The sequence below is a fragment of the Hyperoodon ampullatus genome (assembly GCF_949752795.1).
Source record: "Hyperoodon ampullatus genome assembly, chromosome: 17".
Taxonomy (NCBI): domain Eukaryota; kingdom Metazoa; phylum Chordata; class Mammalia; order Artiodactyla; family Ziphiidae; genus Hyperoodon; species Hyperoodon ampullatus.
The window spans coordinates 40,749,944-40,770,607 of record NC_136930.1 but is presented as its reverse complement, the minus strand read 5'-3'; positions in this window follow the sequence as shown (position 1 = coordinate 40,770,607).

Here is a 20,664-nt window from a genome sequence, read left to right as displayed (position 1 = left end):
GGAGTGATTGGAGGACATTCTATATTATCTAAGAATTTACAGATAAGATTTAGGCTTCCTCAACATCACATCTATGGGAAGGGGGACAACCAGCTGTAACTTAGGAGTCTTCCTTATTTGGTTATTCCATATACACAGATGTGTGAGAGATATATATTACATATATATATTCCTGTATGTTGTTTATTATTGATTTTAATAGATTTTTAAGAGCAGTTTTAGATTCACAGCAAAATTGAGGGGAAGGTACATATACTCCCTGCCCCCCCACATGCAGAGCCGCCCCCCACTACCAACATCCCCCGTCAGGGTGGTACATTCGTTACAACTGATAAACGTACACTGACACATCCTAATCACTCAAAGTCCATAGTTTACATTAGGGTTCATGTTGTACATTCTACAGTTTTAGACAAATTTGTAATAACATGTATTCTGTAGTGTCATACAGAGTAGTTTCACTGCCCTAGAAGTCCTCTGTGCTCTGCCTATTTATCCCTCCCCAGTAACCCCTGACAACCACTGATCTTTTACTGTCTCCATAGTTTTTCTTTTCCCAGGATGTCACGTAACTGGAATCCTACAGTGTGTAGCCTTTCCAAATTGGCTTCTTTCAGTTAGTCATATGCATTTAACTTTCCTCCATGACTTTTCATGACTTGATAGCTCATTTCTTTTTAGTGCTGAATAATATTCCCTTGCCTGGTGTACCACAGCTTATTTATCCATTCACCCAGTGAAGGACATCTGGACTGCTTCCAATCAAGGATACTGACATAGATAATACTCATTAGAAAACTACAAGTAATTTCTAGCTAGTTTTGGAATGCTTGATAAAGTTCCTTTACATCTTTATTTTCCTAGTGTGTTTTTGTTTAGACCAAAGTGCAAATTAAATTTAACTTAGCTAATGAACTTGTCACCAGGACAGTTGTAAGTGGTAGACCAAGGTTAAACCTGGTCCAAAGTTAAGAAAAATGTTAAAGGATAATCCACAGTTAACCAAGATTTAACTGTTATTGAAATTTACAACTGTTTTATTCTTACACATATGAAAGGCAAATACAATGGCTTCAAAATATTTGTCCAGTGTTTTAATAAATTCTTCTGCACCTATATAAAAAAATGTACCACAGATTATTTATCCATTCTCCCAGTGAAGGGCATCTTGATTGCTTCCAAGTTTTGGCGATTATGAATAAAGCTGCTATAAACATCCTCGTGCACGGTTTTGCGTGGACATAAATTTTCAAGTTCCTTGGGTAAATACCAAGGAGTGTGATTGTTGGATTGTATGGTAAGAGTATGTTTAGTTGTCTATGAAACCACCAATCTATCTTCCAGAGTGGCTGTACCATTTCATATTTCCACCAACAGTGTATGACAGTCCCTTACCTTCCCTGGGGCATGAACAGTGTCTGGGCTGTAAGGAAAGAAGTTGGGTTTTCCAAGAGGGAAAATACTTAGAGGGTTATTTCAAATACACTATCCCCACTACAAACAGGAAGATTAATTGAAAAGAGGGTGGTCAAAAGTAAAATGTCTTTGGGGGAGGGAGCGGCAGCATGTTCTCCATCAACTGCCTGGTGGGTAGGGCTTCTGAATGCTCTGCTCTGCTAGCCGGCCCAGCAAGTAGTATGTTCTTTCAGCTACATTGATCACACTTCTCTTAAATTCATGAGACCAGCTCACTTCCCTGATGATTATTCTTTCTTTATCATTTTGCTCTGGGGGAACAGAGTAGGAAAATGGCCATGTTTCCTTTTGCATAAGGATAAACAGATAATACATACGGTTAGTGTTTAATAACCAAGATCTATAGACTCAGCCCAGGGTGATAAAGCTGTATGATTTTTTAATTCACTGTCTTTCACATCAATCCTCCTTCACCACAACATCATCAATCAATCAAGTTGTTCTTCGAGTTCTTACGTTACCATGGCAATGCCTTCCTACACAGTTAAAAATAAAACTTCTGTGTTCCTGCTGAAATTTGGAGAGGGCAAGAACCTAATTGCCTGGCGGTCCTCACCATGGGAATACTGGTACTTCGGTCAAAGGCAAGCCAGTCACTTTGTACTGGAGAGTGAAGATGAAGGGCAAACACTGAGTTGTGTCTGTGTCTCCTGGGCTTGTTCCCATGACAAAGCGAGGCTGCCTCTCATTTTGTGGTTTTCATCACAGTGGTGGTTTTCATCACAGACCCACTGGAGGCTTCTTGGTTCTTAGGCTCAGAGACCACGACAGATATATTCTAGGCAGTTTGGCAAATCTATGGGGAAGAAGGAAAAAAAAAAAGTCAATGCGGAATGCAGGTTGGGAGCCTTAACTGTTCTCTTGGACACTTTAGACTGTTTTTTAAGGAAAAGATTTCTGCAGAGATGCTACCTTTATTTGGGTTCCCCCAGATACAGATTCTGAGACATGGATTCAAGGGCAAGTAATTTATCTGAGAACATTAGTGGGGGTGGGGTGGGGGTGGAAAAGTAATATTGAGAAGAAAAGATAGCTAATAAGGGTGTTTTATTATGTATTGAGGTGCTCCTATGTTGGGTACATATATATTTATAATTGTTATGTCTTCTTCTTGGATTGATCCCTTGATCATTATGTAGTGTCTTTCCTTGTCTCGTAACATTCTTTATTTTTAAGTCTATTTTATCTGATATGAGAATTGCTACTCCAGCCTTCTTTTGATTTCCATTTGCATGGAATATCTTTTTCCATCCCCTCACTTTCAGTCTGTATGTGTCCCTAGCTCTGAAGTGGGGCCTAGGGCACACTAGACAGCATATAGATGGGTCTTGTTTTTGTATCCATTCAGCAAGCCTGTGTCTTTTGGTTGGGGCATTTAATCCATTCACGTTTAAGGTAATTATCAATATGTATGTTCCTATGACCATTTTCTTAATTGTTTTGGGTTTGTTTTTGTAGATCATTTTCTTCTCTGTGTTTCCCACTTAGAGAAGTTCCTTTAGCATTTGTTGTAGAGCTGGTTTGGTGGTGCTGAATTCTCTTAGCTTTTGCTTGTCTATAAAGCTTTTGATTTCTCCACCAAATCTGAATGAGATCCTTGCTGGATAGAGTAGTCTTGGTTGCAGATTCTTGCCTTTCATCACTTTAAGTATATCTTCCTTCTGGCTTGTAGAATTTCTGCTGAGAAATCAGCTGTTAACCTTATGGGAGTTCCTTGTATGTTATTTGTCATTTTTCCCTTGCTGTTTTCAATAATCTTTCTTTGTCTTTAACTTTTACCAGTTTGATTACTATGTGTCTCAGCATGTTTCTCCTTGGGTTTATCCTGTATGGGACTCTCTGTGCTTCCTTGACTTGGATGGCTATTTCCTTTCCCATGTTAGGGAAGTTTTCGACTATAATCTCTTCAAATATTTTCTTGGGTCCTTTCTCTCTCTCTTCTCCTTCTGGGACCCCTATAATGCGAATGTTGTTGCATTTAATGTTGTCCCAGAGGTCTCTTAGGTGGTCTTCATTTCTTTTCATTCTTTTTTCTGTTCCACAGCAGTGAATTCCACCATTCTGTCTTCCAGGTCACTTATCCGTTCTTCTGCCTCAGTTATTCTGCTATTGATTCCTTCTAGTGTAATTTTCATTTCAGTTGTTGTATTGTTCATCTCTGTTTGTTTGTTCTTTAATTCTTCTAGGTCTTTGTTAAACATTTCTTGCATCTTCTAGATCTTTGCCTACAGTCTTTTTCCAAGGTCCTGGATCATCTTCATTATCATTATTGTGAATTCTTTTTCTGGAAGGTTGCCTATCTCCACTTCATTTCGTTGTTTTTCTGGGGTTTTATCTTGTTCCTTCATCTGGTACATAGCCCTCTGCCTTTTCATCTTGTCTATCTTCCTGTGAATGTGTTTTTCGTTCCACAGGCTGCAGGATTGTCGTTCTTCTTGCTTCTGCTGTCTGCCCTCTGGTGGATGAGGCTCTCTAAGAGGCTTGTGCAAGTTTCCTGATGGGAGGGACTGGTGGTGGATAGAGCTGACTGTTGCTCTGGTGGGCAGAGCTTAGTAAAACTTTAATTTGCTTGACTACTGATGGGTGGGGCTGGGTTCCCTCCCTGTTGGTTGTTTGGCCCGAGGCAACCCAACACTGGAGCCTACCTGGGCTCTTTGTTGAGGCTAATGGCGGACTCTGGGAGGGCTCAGTCAAGGAGTACTTCCCAGAACTTCTGCTGCCAGTGTCCTTGTTCCCACGGTGAGCCACAGCCCCGCCCTCCTCTGCAGGAGACCCTCCAACACTAGCAGGTAGGTCTGGTTCAGAGTCCTATGGGGTCACTGTTCCTTCCCCTGGGTCCCGATGCACACACTACTTTGTGTGTGCCCTCCAAGAGTGGAGTCTCTGTTTCTCCCAGTCCTGTCGAAGTCCTGCAGTCAAATCCCACTAGCCTTCAAAGTCTGATTCTCTAGGAATTCCTCCTCTTGTTGCCAGACCCCCAGGTTGGGAGCCTGACGTGGGGCTCAGAACCTTCACTCCAGTGGGTGGACGTCTGTGGTATAAGTGTTCTCCAGTCTGTGAGTCACCAACCCAGCAGTTATGGGATTTGATTTTACTGTGATTGCGCCCCTCCTACTGTCTCATTGTGGCTTCTCCTTTGTCTTTGGATGTGGGGTATCTTTGCTGGTGAGTTCCAGTGTTTTCCTGTTGATGACTGCCCAGCAGCTAGTTGTGATTCTGGTGTTCTCACAAGAGGGAGTGAGAGCACGACCTTCTACTCTGCCATCTTGGTTACTAATCCCTCATTATCTTTTTTCTTCCATTAGTTCTGTCAAATCAAAATTGATGTTTTGGGTTGACATTTTTCAATATTCAGATGGACTATACTACAAAGTGTCTTGGATTATTAGGACTAACCTACCTGCCCCTAACCATGTCAGCTGGCCCTGGTCAGGAAGCAATGTCACTTAAAATCAGATATTCAAGGGAAGTGTACCAACATCCTCCCCCACCACCTGCCCAACAACACATACACACCCCCCCACACACAGAGGCATATCACTGGTAATATTTGTTCTTAAATATTTCTTTCTCTCATGTCAAAGTTTGTTTTGTATTTCAATTTGTCCAGTCCACTAAGAAGATGCTGCTTGAGGACAGTTTGCCTCTGGCTCAGTGAACCCCAGCAACCAATCTGCTGGAGAGGTGAAAGTTTCTTTCCATAGATAAAGCAATATATTTTAATTTATCCTCTTTGGGTGTGGAAAGAGTGACTTAGAATACTATCTCAGGTAATGCACCATTTATTTTAAGGGGACCTGCACACAGGAAACCAGAGAAAACTGCAGAGCCAGACAGGAAAGGGCAGGGCACATAGACTCCAGACAGGTGGATGGGTCTGAATTCTAGAGCTTTGACACAGATGTGCTTTCGGCCCCACTGCAGACCTGTGTCTTGATCCTCTCTCTGCTCAGTTTTCTCATTTTTATCTCCATGCACGTCTCTGCTTCATATCTTCTGCTTCTTGTAGCTTTTTCTCTTTTTTATCTTTGTTTTACACATGGAGCAACAGGAATCCTGGCTTCTATTTTATCATGATCTTTCATCTGCTCTTTTCACAGTTAACTGCCCTAATCTCAGTATTATTTTTTAGCTTAAATGATGAAGGGAGAGTATCAGAGTGGACAAGTTTATGTTTTCAATGACTGAGCCAGGTCATAAGTTTTAAGTGGCCTATGGTTTATGGGCCTTTAAGTCAAGTGACTGCCCCGGTCCAGTTAGCTTTGGCCAGGTACACGTGGTAGTACCCTTTCAGCAAATGTGTCCACAAGGGCTGTGGGCAGGACAGGAAGGGACCGTGACTGAGATCCTCTGTGCTTCTCTTTGATTTTCGTAACCAAATGGCATCTTGTTCCCTGCATTTCTGTTACTGAAAGCACATGGATCTCACATCAGGCATCAATAGAACTACAGATATACTTAAGAGAATTCAGTCCTGGGCTGTCTCTCAAAAGCATAGCCATGATATTTTGTATTTGAGGAAGGTAGTCTAACAGAATTTCTAATCATCTAATGTTCTAGAGTTTCCAGGTTCTATCTCCACATCAGATTCTAGCATCAGAAAATCACAAACCTGGATGTCATTAGTTTACTTCTCTGCAGAAATGCCTTCATAGAAATAGACTTAATATTATGCCCTTGGGGTTTAATATAAGAAATGATCACATGACGAACATGTTTGCATCTTTCAAATTGCTTTAAAAGTTGCGTATTATTGTTCTGTAATGTTCTTTATATATGGATTCATGCAATAATTTTCTCTTAGATTTTAGTCCCGAGGGCAAAAATTTTGTTTCTATTTTAATGAGTGAGGATTATATAATTGACCGAATTTCCTATTTCCCTCTAGAAAAATCTAAAGTAAAATTTAGGACTCGGCTATAGTAACTTTCCTTAGTCTGGGTTTCATATAATAATCTTCCTCCTCACAGTACATGCTGTTTACATTTTATCCTTATTTTAATGATTGAAAAGTATATATGTCTGTTGGCTAAACCACTTCAAATACTTTTTTTTAAAAAACATCTTTATTGGAGTATAATTGCTTTACATTGTTTTGTTAGTTTCTGCTGTATAACAAAGTGAATCAGCTATACATATACATATATCCCCATATCCCCTCCCACTTGTGTCTCTCTCCCTCCCTCCCTATCCCACCCCTCTAGGTGGTCACAAAGCACCGAGCTGATCTCCCTGTGCTATGCAGCTGCTTCCCACTAGCTATCTATTTTACATTTGGTAGTGTATATATGTCCATGCCACTCTCTCACTTCGTCCCAGCTTATCCTTCCCTCTCCCTGTGTCCTCAAGTCCATTCTCTACATCTGCATCTTTATTCCTGTCCTGCTGTTAGGTTCTTAGAACCATTTTTTTTTTTTTTAGATTCTATATATATGTGTTAGCATACGGTATTTGTTTTTCTCTTTCTGACTTACCTCATTCTGTAGGACAGACTCTAGGTCCATCCATCTCACTACAAATAACTCAGTTTCCTTTCTTTTTATGGCTGAGTAATATTCCATTGTATATATGTGCCACATCTTCCGTATCCATTCATCTATCGATGGACACTTAGGTTGCTTCCATGTCCTGGCTACTGTAAATAGAGCTACAATGAACATTGTGGTACATGACTCTTTTTGAATTATGGTTTTCTCATCAAATACTTTTTGAAGTAACTAGAATGCAAGTAATATATATGATTCAGTACATACTCTGTATTAATATTGTTGCTTTGTAAATTCTAATCATTTCAGGAAAATTTTTGGTGTTTTACTGAATCTCCAGACTAGTAACTTTTTATGCTCGAACATTTAGTATATGAGATATTAGTTACCACTGTGCTTCTTCTAGTGAGCAAATGTCTGCAGGGCTCCTGGAGCAATCTGATGATATACTTGTGTTGTAGAAAACTGGAATTAAAGAGAGTTCACACAAAGATTTTTATTGAAAGGGGAAGGGCTGAAGTTGGTAGCTATTGATGAAGAATTATTATTATTTTTTGGCCGAGCTGCGCGGCATGCAGGATGCGCGGCATGCAGGATATTAGTTCCCCAACCAGGGATTGAACCCATGTCCCATGCAGTGGCATGGGGTCTTAACCACTGGACTGCCCTGGAAGCCCCAGTGAAGGACTATTCATTTCCATAAAGGAATCAAAGAAAACTTGAGAGTAATTGGCCTTTTATAATTGATGTTTCAGGATGATAGAAGCTTTTGCTAGTTACTTAAGTATTTTCTTGTTTCGCATTTCTTATGTATGTTCTGGAGTGGTGTTTTCATTCCAGGTACTTTAGCAGCCAGTTGGAAATTTAGTGAATGAACAGATTGTCTACACAATATCAATAATGGCTTAATGGATTTTTTCCCCAACTAACATAAACAGGGTAGTTGTTTTGACATTGATAGACACAACTCCAGTATATGATTTTAAATAAGTACATGGAAACATACACTTTCCGGAAAGGAAGTCTTTTTCTGGAAGGCAGAAAGCCATGTGGTCTACCAGGGTTATAAGCCTGTTTTCCACTAAGTGTTTTTGGGGCTTTGCATTAAAATATGAGATGTAGCAATAGCACCAACAGAAGGGGTTGTCTGTGTGACTTGCATCTCTGTGGAGTGGTGTTTTCTGGGTCACTGGGCATTCTCTGCTTTTGGATTTAGTGGCATGTCAGTGAATTCTTATTTGAAAGTTACCAAGTCTTAAAACCTTCAGACCCTTTAGCCCCTGTCCAGACCTCCGTGGCCTTGATTGGTCCTCAGTCAACCTCTACGTCAGGGTGAGTTTGATTTGTTGCTCTGGGGACATTTCTCCATGGCTGCTTTTTCTTTTCGGCTCACTTTGGAGGAGCCAGTGTAGTTGCTTTTGGCACCTGAGTCTGTAACCTTTCCTGAATTTCTCCTTCACAGCCTCTTGTCACACACTCAAATCTCAAAGGCACATGCTAACTCAGCCCAGATGCCAGGAAGATCCATCCCCAGCTGGGCCATCTGACCCTAATGAGTGGGCAGCCATATGCACAGTTAATTAAAACTGAAGTCAAAATAATAAAGTGAGTTTTCAGGGTGCACTTAGCAATGGTAAGGTTTCCTTTTGTAAAACCTGAAAACCACTTGTATGGCCATCAGGAAAAAGGGGCAAGCTACTTATATTAATTCCATCTCCTTCAAAATCTCAGTTTAATAGCTATAACGTGGATCCATGTCATATATGGAAAAGTCTACTGAAAGACATTAAAAGACAGATATGGTAGAAAAGAAAGCACAGGCTCTGTTCTCAGTGAGCTTACAGTCTAGTGGGGCATTGAAAAATTAAACTTTCTCCTTCAATTACTGGAGACTATGATTTTTCTGTATTTTCTTTGACCCTCTGCAGGTAGAACTTGTCTCTTACCTGTGTGGTTCCACGGTACTCTGTGCCTGTCTCTGTATCCTGATAGTCTTGTCTCCCTCACCCAACTGGGAGGGCCAGTGGTTGTACCTGAGCTATCAGCTGGTGGGAGAGGGGAGGCGGGGAGCTGACTGTTACATGTTCAGGGTGTCACGAGCCTGCGGCTAAACTGTGGGCACCTTGATACTGGCCACAGCGGGAATATTTACATCATGAAATTTGGCAAATGCTGCCAAATGAAGGCTATGATATTTTGGAGAGTTGGTTTACCAGCACATGAGGTCCTTGAAGTCAGCAGTATGGCTTTCTTTTGGGATCTCCTAAGACTTCCAGTGCCTGGCATATGGTGGTACTCAATACATATTTGATAAATGAATGAAGGGACTCTACTTGGGCTCTCTAGGACACAAATAGAGTAAAACCAACCAACCTGGTCTTGTGTAGAATGAAACAAGCTGTCACAACAATGTAGTGATTTGAGAGGCCCATTGAAAGGGCCCCATCTCCCTATCAGAATGTATCCCTTGCTCCCTTGCTGCAGTACCTGATTTCCATATTGATGTCATTTTTAAAGGAAGGTGCACGTTTCAATTGGTTTCAGGGAGAAGGTCACTGGGTGGAGCAAGAGAAGGGGAAGCAGATGGGGGCAAGGCAGTGGGAGGTGACACAGTAGCCAGGTACCACACTAAACTGAGGAGTAGTTTATCCAACGGTTTTTCACTTGTGATCCATCACTGAACTGGTGCTGAACAAGACTGTGAAATGAGGGAGATTTCTTCCTGATCCCTTCTCATGTTCCTTTCTTTTTTGGCCATTTCCCTGTAACCCAGGGCTGCTATGTCATCCCTTGTTGACCCAAGGACCATCTCTGCTCTTTTTGAAGAAAATAATCCCTTATTCTCTAGACCCATTTGCCCCCTTCTTAGTTTTCTGTTACAACTCCCTTGTCTGTTAGTCCGTTCTTTTTGAGCCTGCTATTCCTGGTTATGACTTTATATGTTATTCTAAGCAAGGTGCTGTTACAATTCAACAGAGGACTTATGGAATCCGTAAAGATTGAATCCAAAGCAGCAAAATCCCCAATGGCAGTATTTCAGGTACTGTGGGAGATGTATGGGGAAAATTTTATAGTGGGGGCAGTGTGCTTTACATCATATCACATAAGCAAACGCCTCTACTGCCTTAGTGTAAGATAGGTTCTGAGTCATTTTCCATAGAAGAGACCTGATGACGTAGGACTTGGCATGTGTAAGGTTTTTTTTTGCAATGTTTTTATTGAGATAAAATTTGTATAAATATACAATTCACTATTTGAATGTGTACAGTTCAGTGTTTTTTATTCTTTATTGGAGTATAATTGCTTTACAATGTTGTGTTACTTTCTGCTGTACCACAAAGTGAATCAGCTATATGTATACATATATCCCCATATCCGCTCCCTCTTGAGCCTCCCTCCCACCCTCCCTATCCCACCCCTCTAGGTGGTCACAAAGCACTGAGCTGATCTCCCTGTGCTATGCGACTGCTTCCCACTAGCCATCCATTTCACATTTGGTAGTGTATATATGTCAATGCTACTCTCCCACTTCGTCCCAGCTTACCCTTCCCTCCGCTGTCCTCACGTCCATTCTCTATGGTTGCGTCTTTATTCCTGCCCTGCCATTAGGTTCATCAATACCGTATTTTTAGATTCCATATATGTGCGTTAGCATACGGTATTTGTTTTTCTCTTTCTGGCTTACTTCACTCTGTATGACAGGCTCTAGGTCCATCCACCTCATTACAAATAACTCAATTTCATTCCTTTTTATGGCTGAGTAATATCCCTTGCATATATGTGCCACATCTTCTTTATCCATTCATCTGTCGATGGACACTTAGATTGCTTCCATGTCCTTGCTTTTGTAAATAGTGCTGCAATGAGCATTGTGGTACATGACTATTTTTGAATTACGGTTTTCTCAGGGTATATGCCCAGTAGTGGGATTGCTGGGTCGTATGGTAGTTCTATTTTTAGTTTTTTGAGGAACCTCCATACTGTTCTCCATAGTGACTGTATCAATTTACATTCCCACCAACAGTGCAGGAGGGTTCAGCATCGGTAAGTTTTAATAAAGCGAGGGAAGAGCACAGGTCTAGGATAGGGGTGATGTTCCCTACCACCGATCATGGACATTTGGAGGGTATTAGGAATATGGAGTGTGGCTGTGTGTTAGGGGCTGGGAGCTGGGGGTGAAGTGTGATGGAGGAGGAGGCCTCTGGAAGTTTTTAGCGGGTGGATGGCAGAAGAGTAGAGAGTCTCAGAGACAAGCATGCCTAGAGCCAGCCTTGACTGCCAGCTATACATGTGGTCTTTTTCTACCATTTCTAAAATTTACTCGTTATTGTAATTGCTGAAAACTTGTCATGGAGCAGGCTTCTTGGATGAGATCTGAGGCTTTGTGTTAATGGCCTGTGAAGCCATGAATCTTTTCTTGGAGGATTTCTAGCTTTAGGGACCCACCCCCCCGGCCCCACCCAACCTCCATTAGGCTTCAGGGAGAAGGCAGGTCCAAATGAAAGGGATTCTCAAAAAAAACTTATTTACAATCTGTTAGAGGATTCTGGAAAATAATTTTATTGATACCAAAAAGCAAAAGAGGCAGAGTCTTTTTATGAAAATTCCTTTATTTACCTACGTTTATGTCTTTCTTCCTTGGACAAGCTGTGAGGAGCTGGCAGGTGGGGAAAATCCAAATCCTCAACAATGTTTTGCAGTGTTTATAAGGTTTAAATAAAGATTTCGTCAAGGCTTGAGAAAATTACTTCTCCTCCCTTGACTCAACTCTCTGTCTGGGGAAGAGCATGAGCTAAAGTGTAATTGGAGAAAGCGACTTTCCTTTTTTTCTCTGCTGAGATTGGGACGAATAAGCAGCATCATTCAAAACAGTGTGAATAGGGAAATGATGCCAGCATGTGAGTGACCTGTACCAGGGTGTTGGTTTGTGACATTTTGCACAGAGCTCAAGTGGAAGCTGCTTTCTCTTTAACGGTGTCAGGTCAGAGTAATAAGGGAGCAATAGAAGTGCACATAAGTGTACTGAGTACTTACTGTATGTCAGGTACTGTGTGCTAAGTGCTTTCCACGGATTATCCCACAATGCTGCGAGGTAGTCACTGTTATAAGCATCCTCATTTTTTTTTTTTTTTTTTTTTTTGCGGTATGCGGGCCTCTCACTGTTGTGGCCTCTCTCATTGCGGAGCACAGGCTCCGGACGCGCAGGATCAGTGGCCATGGCTCATGGGCCCAGCCGCTCCGCGGCATGTGGGATCCTCCCGGACCGGGGCACAAACCCGCATCCTCTGCATTGGCAGGCAGACTCTCAACCACCGTGCCACCAGGGAAGCCCAGCATCCTCATTTTTTAGGAGAGGAAACTGAGGCAGAGAACAGTTGACTTGACAGTGGTTAGCAGTGCAGATGGGATTGCACACCCAGGCAGTCTTACTCCTCAGCCTATGCTTCTAACCACTATGCTCCCCTGTTTCCTGGCAGTAGAAGGCGGGGCAAAAGCTGCGGCAGCATTTATGGAGCACCTACTGTATGCCAGACAGTGCACTAAGTCTCTCCATGCCTTATTCACTTATTTTCTTAACAATACTCTGAGGTTGGTCCTGTTGGATTCCTATTTCACAGAAAAGGAAACTGAGGCATAGGTCACATAATTAGTATAATGGAACTGGGGGTGAGGGAGAATATGGAGCATCAGCTGGGCTTGAGCTGCTACAACTGACCATCAGAGTGACTAAAAACACTGGCAAGGGACATATACCAGTTTGCATCAAGGTTAACCTAGGGGCCTCACATAACTGGTTATGAGTATGCTCAGACCGTGCAAAACCATGGGATTTCTCTCACTGACTGGTGCTACCCAGAGGTGCACTGAGGTTGCTGATCTTCCTCCCATTACCATGCATTCCAGCACCACCCTGCCTCTCTCTGCTCTGAGCATCTCACTGCTTGGAGGGGAGTGGAAAGCCTTCTGGTGCTGCTGGTGGGTAAAGGTGGAAGGACAGACAGTGTCTTTGGTTTGTTTGTCTGATTGTCGTAATAAATAAACAAGAAATGGAAAGAAGGAATTTCAGGTTCTTCTCTATCACTTGGTTCCTGTTACCAGAATTATTGTCCATCTTTTTCAGGCCAGAAGAGAGGACCAGCAACCAATGGAATGTAAAAGTCACTGAAAGCGGAATTTCAAGATGACAAAGATGCTCAGAATCCATGTGGCCAGGTTCAGGGACAGAAGTTATTGAATGTGTCTTGGCTTAGCCAGGTCGGCTGAAGGCTGATTTTGATCACTTATCCTTTATTGGACTTCACTTGAACTTACAGTGCTCCCAGATTTGATGTTATAGAAATTAAACTGGTGGTTCCTTCCCCTTCTCCCCAATCTCTTTTATCCCTACACAGTGCTTAATTTTTATGACATGGGGGTTGGCCATCTCCGTGGCTTATGAAATGAGAGATGTCTGTGGCTGAATGGTATAAACATGTCTCATCATTTGAAGACTTACAGTTTGTGCTTGAGTTGTTTTCCTGGGCACAGCGATAGACTGACAGTGATTCATCCATACTTCATTGCCCCGAGCCCCCAACCACTAGAAGCAAGTGTAACCCAAATCTCCTCAAGCCTCCTGTGTTTACATGGATTGGGGGGACTCAAGTGCCCCTGGTCCTGCCCCCCACTGTGTAATGAATGAGCTCCAGCCCCATTCAAACGGCCACCAAGTTACTGCTGGGAGTTCCTGAGCAGGGTTTCCATTTTGGCCTCTCTTCTCGTTGCCACGAAGGTGTCATCTCCTGATGCTTCCCAATTTGCAAACCCTAAGGATACGTGCGGTGCCCGACTCCCCCGCAGTCTTCCTGCCCAGAAGCCAGTGCTGCTCCACGCAGAGGTGAAGCTATGCTCTACACCATGGCGTGTTTCCCTTCTCCCCTGTGGGGTCTCCAAGCCTCCCGGGTCCCTCCTGCACACAGCTTCCGTCTGCAGCTTTCTCCAACGCCATCAGACATGAGTCCGTGGGGCTGGCTGGTGTCAGCACCAGACATGGACTCTCCACCAGCCCACTGGACATGCCCAGACAGCAGTGCATCCTAGGAGTGGGTGCAAATTAGTATGAGATTGGGACCCCAGCTTGTTACGTAATTTTGAGACGTAATTATGTTATTCTGACAGATTCAGCTCAAGGATTAGAGTGAAGCCAACGTTTCCATCCTGGCCTGGAGCACACTGCTTTGGCCTTTAAGTTCTGGCTACTCCATGTGCTGTTGTTGACCTATGGCACCTGCATCACCCCAGAGCTGGTTAGAAATGTAGAGGTCTCAGGCCCCAGGCTAGACCTACTGAATATAAATCTGAGGTTTTTTTTGTTTCTTTTTTTGCTATACGCGGGCCTCTCACTGTTGTGGCCTCTCCCATTGCGGAGCACAGGCTCCGGACGCGCAGGCTCAGCGGCCATGGCTCACGGGCCCAGCCGCTCTGCGGCATGTGGGATCTTCCTGGACCGGGGCACGAACCCGAGTCCCCTGAATCGGCAGGCGGACTGTCAACCACTGCGCCACCAGGGAAGCCCTAAATCTGCATTTTAACTAGACCCCGTGGTGGTTTACATACACATTAAAGCCTGGGCAGCACTGCTCTATACCATAACTGACAGATCAGGCTGTACCTAAGAACTGATGCTGAAGCAATTTTCCAGATTTGGGGAGACATGCAGCGTAGTGTGTTTCAAGTAAATCCAATGATTGCTTGCCATTAAATCCCTATAGAGATTTTTTTTGATCTTTACTGCTTTCATTTAAATTCATATTTTATTTTGGGATTTTTGATATTCATGTTAGTCAATAATAGAGCTTGATATTGTATATTAACTTGAATTCTCCTCCCCCTCCATTCTTCTTGGGTTAAGAACTCTGATAATAGAGCTGTAGAGCTGACATTCAAGGAAAATCCAGAAAATGAATTCCTTTTTATCTTCAGGCAGAGCAGCGCCAATGAATAGAGTACTGTAATAAAACCTTTTTATATGCCTGTCATAGAAAGACAAACCTTTTCCAGAGGAAGTGGATTTGAGTATTTGCAAGGTATGATAAACAGCCTGACAAAAAATGGCCTGAATTTCTCTTTTAAATGTTCAGGAGGGGGCGGTTTTAACTTCCCTTGTCAGGTAAAAAACAGAATTCATCATCAAAGCCACTCCAGCTGAAATTCAGAAATGAGAACTAGACAATCAGAGTGGAAAGCAATGATTTAGAAATGTGTTAAAGGGAGTAGATTAATGAATAACGTGTCAACTTTCTATAGGAGTAAAAATAAATCATGCATCGGCTTAACCAGTTTTGTTCCCACGAATTAGCTGGGTGTAGCTGGCTCTAGCACTTGGTGTAAGGAAACATTAAAATCTAATTCTCACTAAGATTTGTATACGTGAATTGTTGACAATGATGTTAATAATGGCATTATATCCATTTTATGACAACTCTATTCCAGAAAGTGCTAAAGGGAAAAAGAAAATTAGGAAAATGGCCCTACGTTTTGCTTTTTCCACTCAGCAGATAGCCTTGAGCCCTAGAATCATCCATCAGGAAATGACCTGAAGTCCAGGTACAGAATTATCTAGACTCTTGGAGTTGCTGCCCTGGGTCTTGCTTTCCAGGTGTGTTTGTTTCCTAGGGCCGCTCTGACAAAGTACCACAAACTGGGTGCCTTAAACAACAGAAATTGATTCTCTGACAGTTCTGGAGGCCAGGAGTCCTAGAGCAGGGTGTGGGCAGGGTTGGTTCCTTCTGAGGACAGTGAGGGAGAGTCTGCTCCATGCCTCTCCCAGCTTCTGGTGACTTGCTGCCAGTCTTTGGTGTTCCTTGGTTTGTAGATGCATCCTCCTGACCTCTGCCTTCATTTTCGCATGGTGTTCTCCCTGTGTGTGTATGTCCAATTTTTCCTTTTTTTTTATAAGAACACAAGTCATGTTGGACTAGGGCCTACCCTAATGACCTTATTTGAACTTGACTACATCTGCAAAGACTCTATTTCTAAATAAGGTCACATTTTGAGGTACTGGGGGTTAAGACTCCAAAATATCTTTTTTTAGGAGACATAATTCAACCTGTAACACTAGATGAGGCCACTTTATAAAGAGGTTGTTTGATTTGCTAATAACTAAACTCCATGGTCCTATTACACTCTTGAGTATGGGATCAGAATTCAGCAAATCATCACTGAATAAAGTAATTCCTTACCTAAGTATACACACTTACAAAGTACCATCACGTACCTTTGAGGTATTGATATATGATACTTATTTATAAATCAGGAAATGGAAGTGCTAAGAGGTTAACAGAACATGCCACTCACATTCTGTAGCTATCTGTTTTGTTTTCTTGTTTATTGTTTGTCTCTAACTCAAAGTGCAGGCAGGGGCCTTGATTATTTGCTTAATGCTTTATCTTCAGCACTAGCATTATGACTGGCACATAATGGGTGCTCAATATATGTTTGTGGTGTGAATGAATGAATGAACGATGGGGACTAGCAGTGGGGATCTGAATCCAGGCTTTCTAACTACAAATCTAGTTCTGTGTTGTTAGGAATAAATGGGCACATTCCCACCATTCTGTGGTGTCCAAGACGAGTTTCTACTCTACAATGAATAACTAATAGTGTTAGTGTGATGTTACAATAAGACATATCTGCGGGTTGAAAAAAACTCATCTTCCTAGATTTTTAAACAACAAACTTAAGAAGGTGTGGCTAAGTCAGGGGCTTTCAAATCTTTCTGACTGTGACCCACAGTAAGAAATTCATGTGACATAATAATTTATTAACACACATACAACTGATACAAATTTCATTAAACACTACTTAACCTTCCTACATGCACTAGTCTCTGACCTCTCCTCTCCCCTCCTCCCCCCTTCCCTATGCTTTCTTTCCCTTCTCCTCTCTTCCATCCCATTAAAAAAAATGCTAATTTGCACTTTCTAAATTGATTTTTTTTTTTTTTTTTTTTTTTGCGGTACGCGGGCCTCTCACTGTTGTGGCCTCTCCCGTTGCAGAGCACAGGCTCCGGACGCACAGGCTCAGCGGCCATGGCTCACGGGCCCAGCCACTCCGCGGCACGTGGGAATCTTCCCGGACCGGGCCACGAACCCGTGTCCCCTGCATCGGCAGGCAGACTCTCAACCACTGCGCCACCAGGGAAGCCCTCTAAATTGATTTTTATGATGCACGAATGAGTTGCAACCTGCAAGTAAAAAGTGGAAGAGACCACTAGCTGTTTATGCAAATTCATCATCCCATTTCTGGCCACACAGTGAGACTACATTTCCCTGCCTTCTGTGCATTTAGGTGTGACAATGTGTCCAAGTCCTCTCTAATGGGGTGTGAGTGGAAGTAATGGATGCAGCTGTCAGGCCCAGCCCTTGTGGGTCCTTCATGCTCCTTTCCCTCCTGGTGAACTGGGAAGGCAGTTCCCAGGGAGACCTCAGCAGCTGCCTTCTGAAGATGGCAGAGCCTTTGTCAGCCTGGGCACCTGGACTCTTACAGGAGAAAGAAATTCATTTCTTGATCTTCAGGCTCCTAAGTCTTTGCAGTTATTTGTAAGGGTAACTTATCTTATCCTCATTTATCCAATGACCAAATAGTGGTTTGACTTTTGAGACACAATAGATCTCTGTTTAATACTCTTCTTTTGTAGCTGTGGCCATATTTCAGTTTACAGTGCTGAGCATAAATATATCTAGGGAAAAACGGCTGCCCCAACACCTCCTGAATGTAAAAGTCCTGGAAGCTGACCTCATCACCAAGGCTACACTGACCAACTGAACATGGTACATGTGAGGTGGGCAGATTCATACAATTATTGTTGCCTTTTTATATGCAATGTGAAACAGCACAAATAACATGAAAGCACAAAATTTGTAAGAAGGAGAAGACCAGAGCTTTAATGGGAAAACACACTCCAGATCTGAGTTATCGTGATAAATTATCCAATTTAATGCCCACACATGCTCTTTGGGTCTCCTCAGCAGAGAGTGAGGAAAGACGGCCATTATGTGTTGGCTCTCCTTGCATGCCTGGGACCGAGAAGCCCATCGTGGCTGTGTAAAGCAACACTTACATTTCCTTCCTCCTTCTGCTTTTCCTCTTTGATGTACAGAGTTCCCACCTGTACTTATTTGCATGTTGTTGCTCGTGATTTGCTCTTTACTAAGTAAGGAAAACCAAATGATGGAATTGTAGTTCATTTTCTTTTCTCCTGCTCTTCATCTAAAGGCAAACTTAATGAGCAGCAGTAATGACTAAGGGTAACAGGAGCTGAAAGGGAGGAGAGAAAGCAGAGGCCTGCATCATTTCTAAACTGAGTTCTTTCACATGTCATTTAGAAATGACTAGAGATGTACATAAAGTTCTCTTGTATAAGACTTGACTTTAGGTAAATTCAATTTTCCATAACCATCTTCACCATTGAATGGAAGTATCACAGAGCTGGAAAAGACCTTACAACTTCTAGTCCAACTCCTGCTCTTTACAGGACACTGAAGCCCAGAGATGGTAAGGGACATGTCCGAGTTCACAGAAATTATTTTTTGCTAGAGCCTGTACTAGAGTCTATATTTTCTTCATGCCTGAGTTTCTATTATTTAGGGTATGCTATATGCCCTCCCAGAACTGAGTTTTTTTCCTTCCTTTCCTCCCATCCTCCCACTCCTTTCCTTTTTTCCTTTTTTTTAAACTTTAATTTTTTAAGTTGAAGTATAGTTGATTTACAATGTTGTGCTAGTTCCAGATGTACAGCAAAGTGATTCGAATATATATATTCTTTTTCAGGTTCTTTTCAATTATAGGTTATTACAAGATATTGAATATAGCTTCCTGTGCTATACAATAGGTCTTTGTTGTTTACCTCTTTTATACATAGTAGTGTGTATCAGTTAATCCCAAATTCTGAACTTATCCCTCTCCCCAGCCACTTTCTCCTTTGGTAACCATAAGTTTGTTTTCTATGCCTGCGAGTCTATTTCTGTTTTGTAAATAAGTTCATTTGTATCATTTTCTTAGATTCCATATATAAGAGATATCATATGATACTTGTCTCTGATTTACTTCACTTAGTATGATAATCTCTAGGTCCAACCACATTGCTGCAAATGGCATTATTTCATTCTTTTTTCATGGCTGAGTAGTATTCCATCATATTTCTTTTCTTTTCTCTTTTTCTTCTTTTCAGATGCTGCTGACAGCTGTGTTCCCTGTGGAGTAAACTGCTTGCCTGGTTACCTCACTCTGGACACTGGGATCTTGACTGTATGAGTCTAGCAGGGCACATCCAGGCTAGGAATCTATTTATAGTAACACTGGGAGGGGTAATATGCTGTACTATAAAAGACGACAAATGGGATATGCTGGGAATGACTGAACTCTCACTGTGGGATCAGAGCACGTGTAGATTACTCTAGGGGTAACCAAGCTGGCCATTTGCAACAGTCATGAATACCATCCAGTGGTGTTGAGGGATCCATTTCCACTTCCCAACTTCCTGGTAAGATCCTCAAGCAAGTGCGGCCAAGGGACCAGCTCAGCCCTGGTCTCATGCAGGCATCTTTCTTACACACCCTCATCCTGTTGACCCTTTGTCATGTGGCCTCGCTGCTCTTGTCCCAAACCAGTCTGTGGGACTACTGATTGCTTGTTTCTGGCCCTTGTGAGAGAATTCTCAGTCTTGCTCTGCCATTGCTCCCAGTTTATTTTCAGCCTGAGTCTCCACTGATGGTGTTTAAAGGAGGCTAACGTCCCTCATCAAGCTCAGCAAAAACATTGAATTCCTGCTGACCCCAAGTGTCACAGGCTGTCTTTTCCCAAAGCACTGGGACTTGCTCCTGAGGAGCTGGGCTTGCCCCACTGCCTCTACACTGTGACATGGGGAAGAGGCTTCCCCTGTGGCTTAATTTGGTAAAAAGAGTAACTTCCAGATTGGAGTCAAGCAGAAAATGGGCTCCTCTTTTGCTTTAAATACAGAAGCCACTCTGGTTCCCAGCCAATGGGGCTCCACCAAGCACTCTCCTTGGCTGCTAAAGTTCTCCACTTGATTGGTTACCTTTTCATACCTTCACTCTCAGTGTGGGCTGTGCTAGTGGACTTGAAGTACCTGCTACTCCCACCCCCCAGACAATGCTGGTTACTGGGTGGGGAGAGGAAATGGTCACAGATAGTCATATACTATGGCCTTGATTCTTCAGGGCCCTCAGATGAGTTGGGGAGATGAGGCTGCCTCCAGGGTTTGTGCTTCCCATTGCATACCCATTCACAGAATGTGATTTGATCAGTGAGACTGTGTTTTGGGGAAACCAAAACCCCACACACAACTCTGGCCCCAAGAGGGAAGTGGTGCATCTGGGATGGAGAGGAGAGAATGACTTGACAAGGGGGGTGGGGTGGAGTTTGTATCCCAGGTGAGCAATGGTACCAAATGCAATGAGGGGGCTGCGTGATATCTGACTTTTAAACTGTCATGGTTCTCTCTGCTTCTGCCTCTCTCCTAACACTCACCTCTTTTCTCCTTTTCTCCTTCTAGGTCTGCATAGCCCCTCACATATACTCAGCACTCTATCAAGATGGTTAACCGCCAGAAATGTGTCCTCTCTCTTCCCTGTTGTGGCAGTGTTACTGGGAGCAGGGAAACCAGACAGGGATGGCATCTTCCAGCCCTCCCTGCATAAAC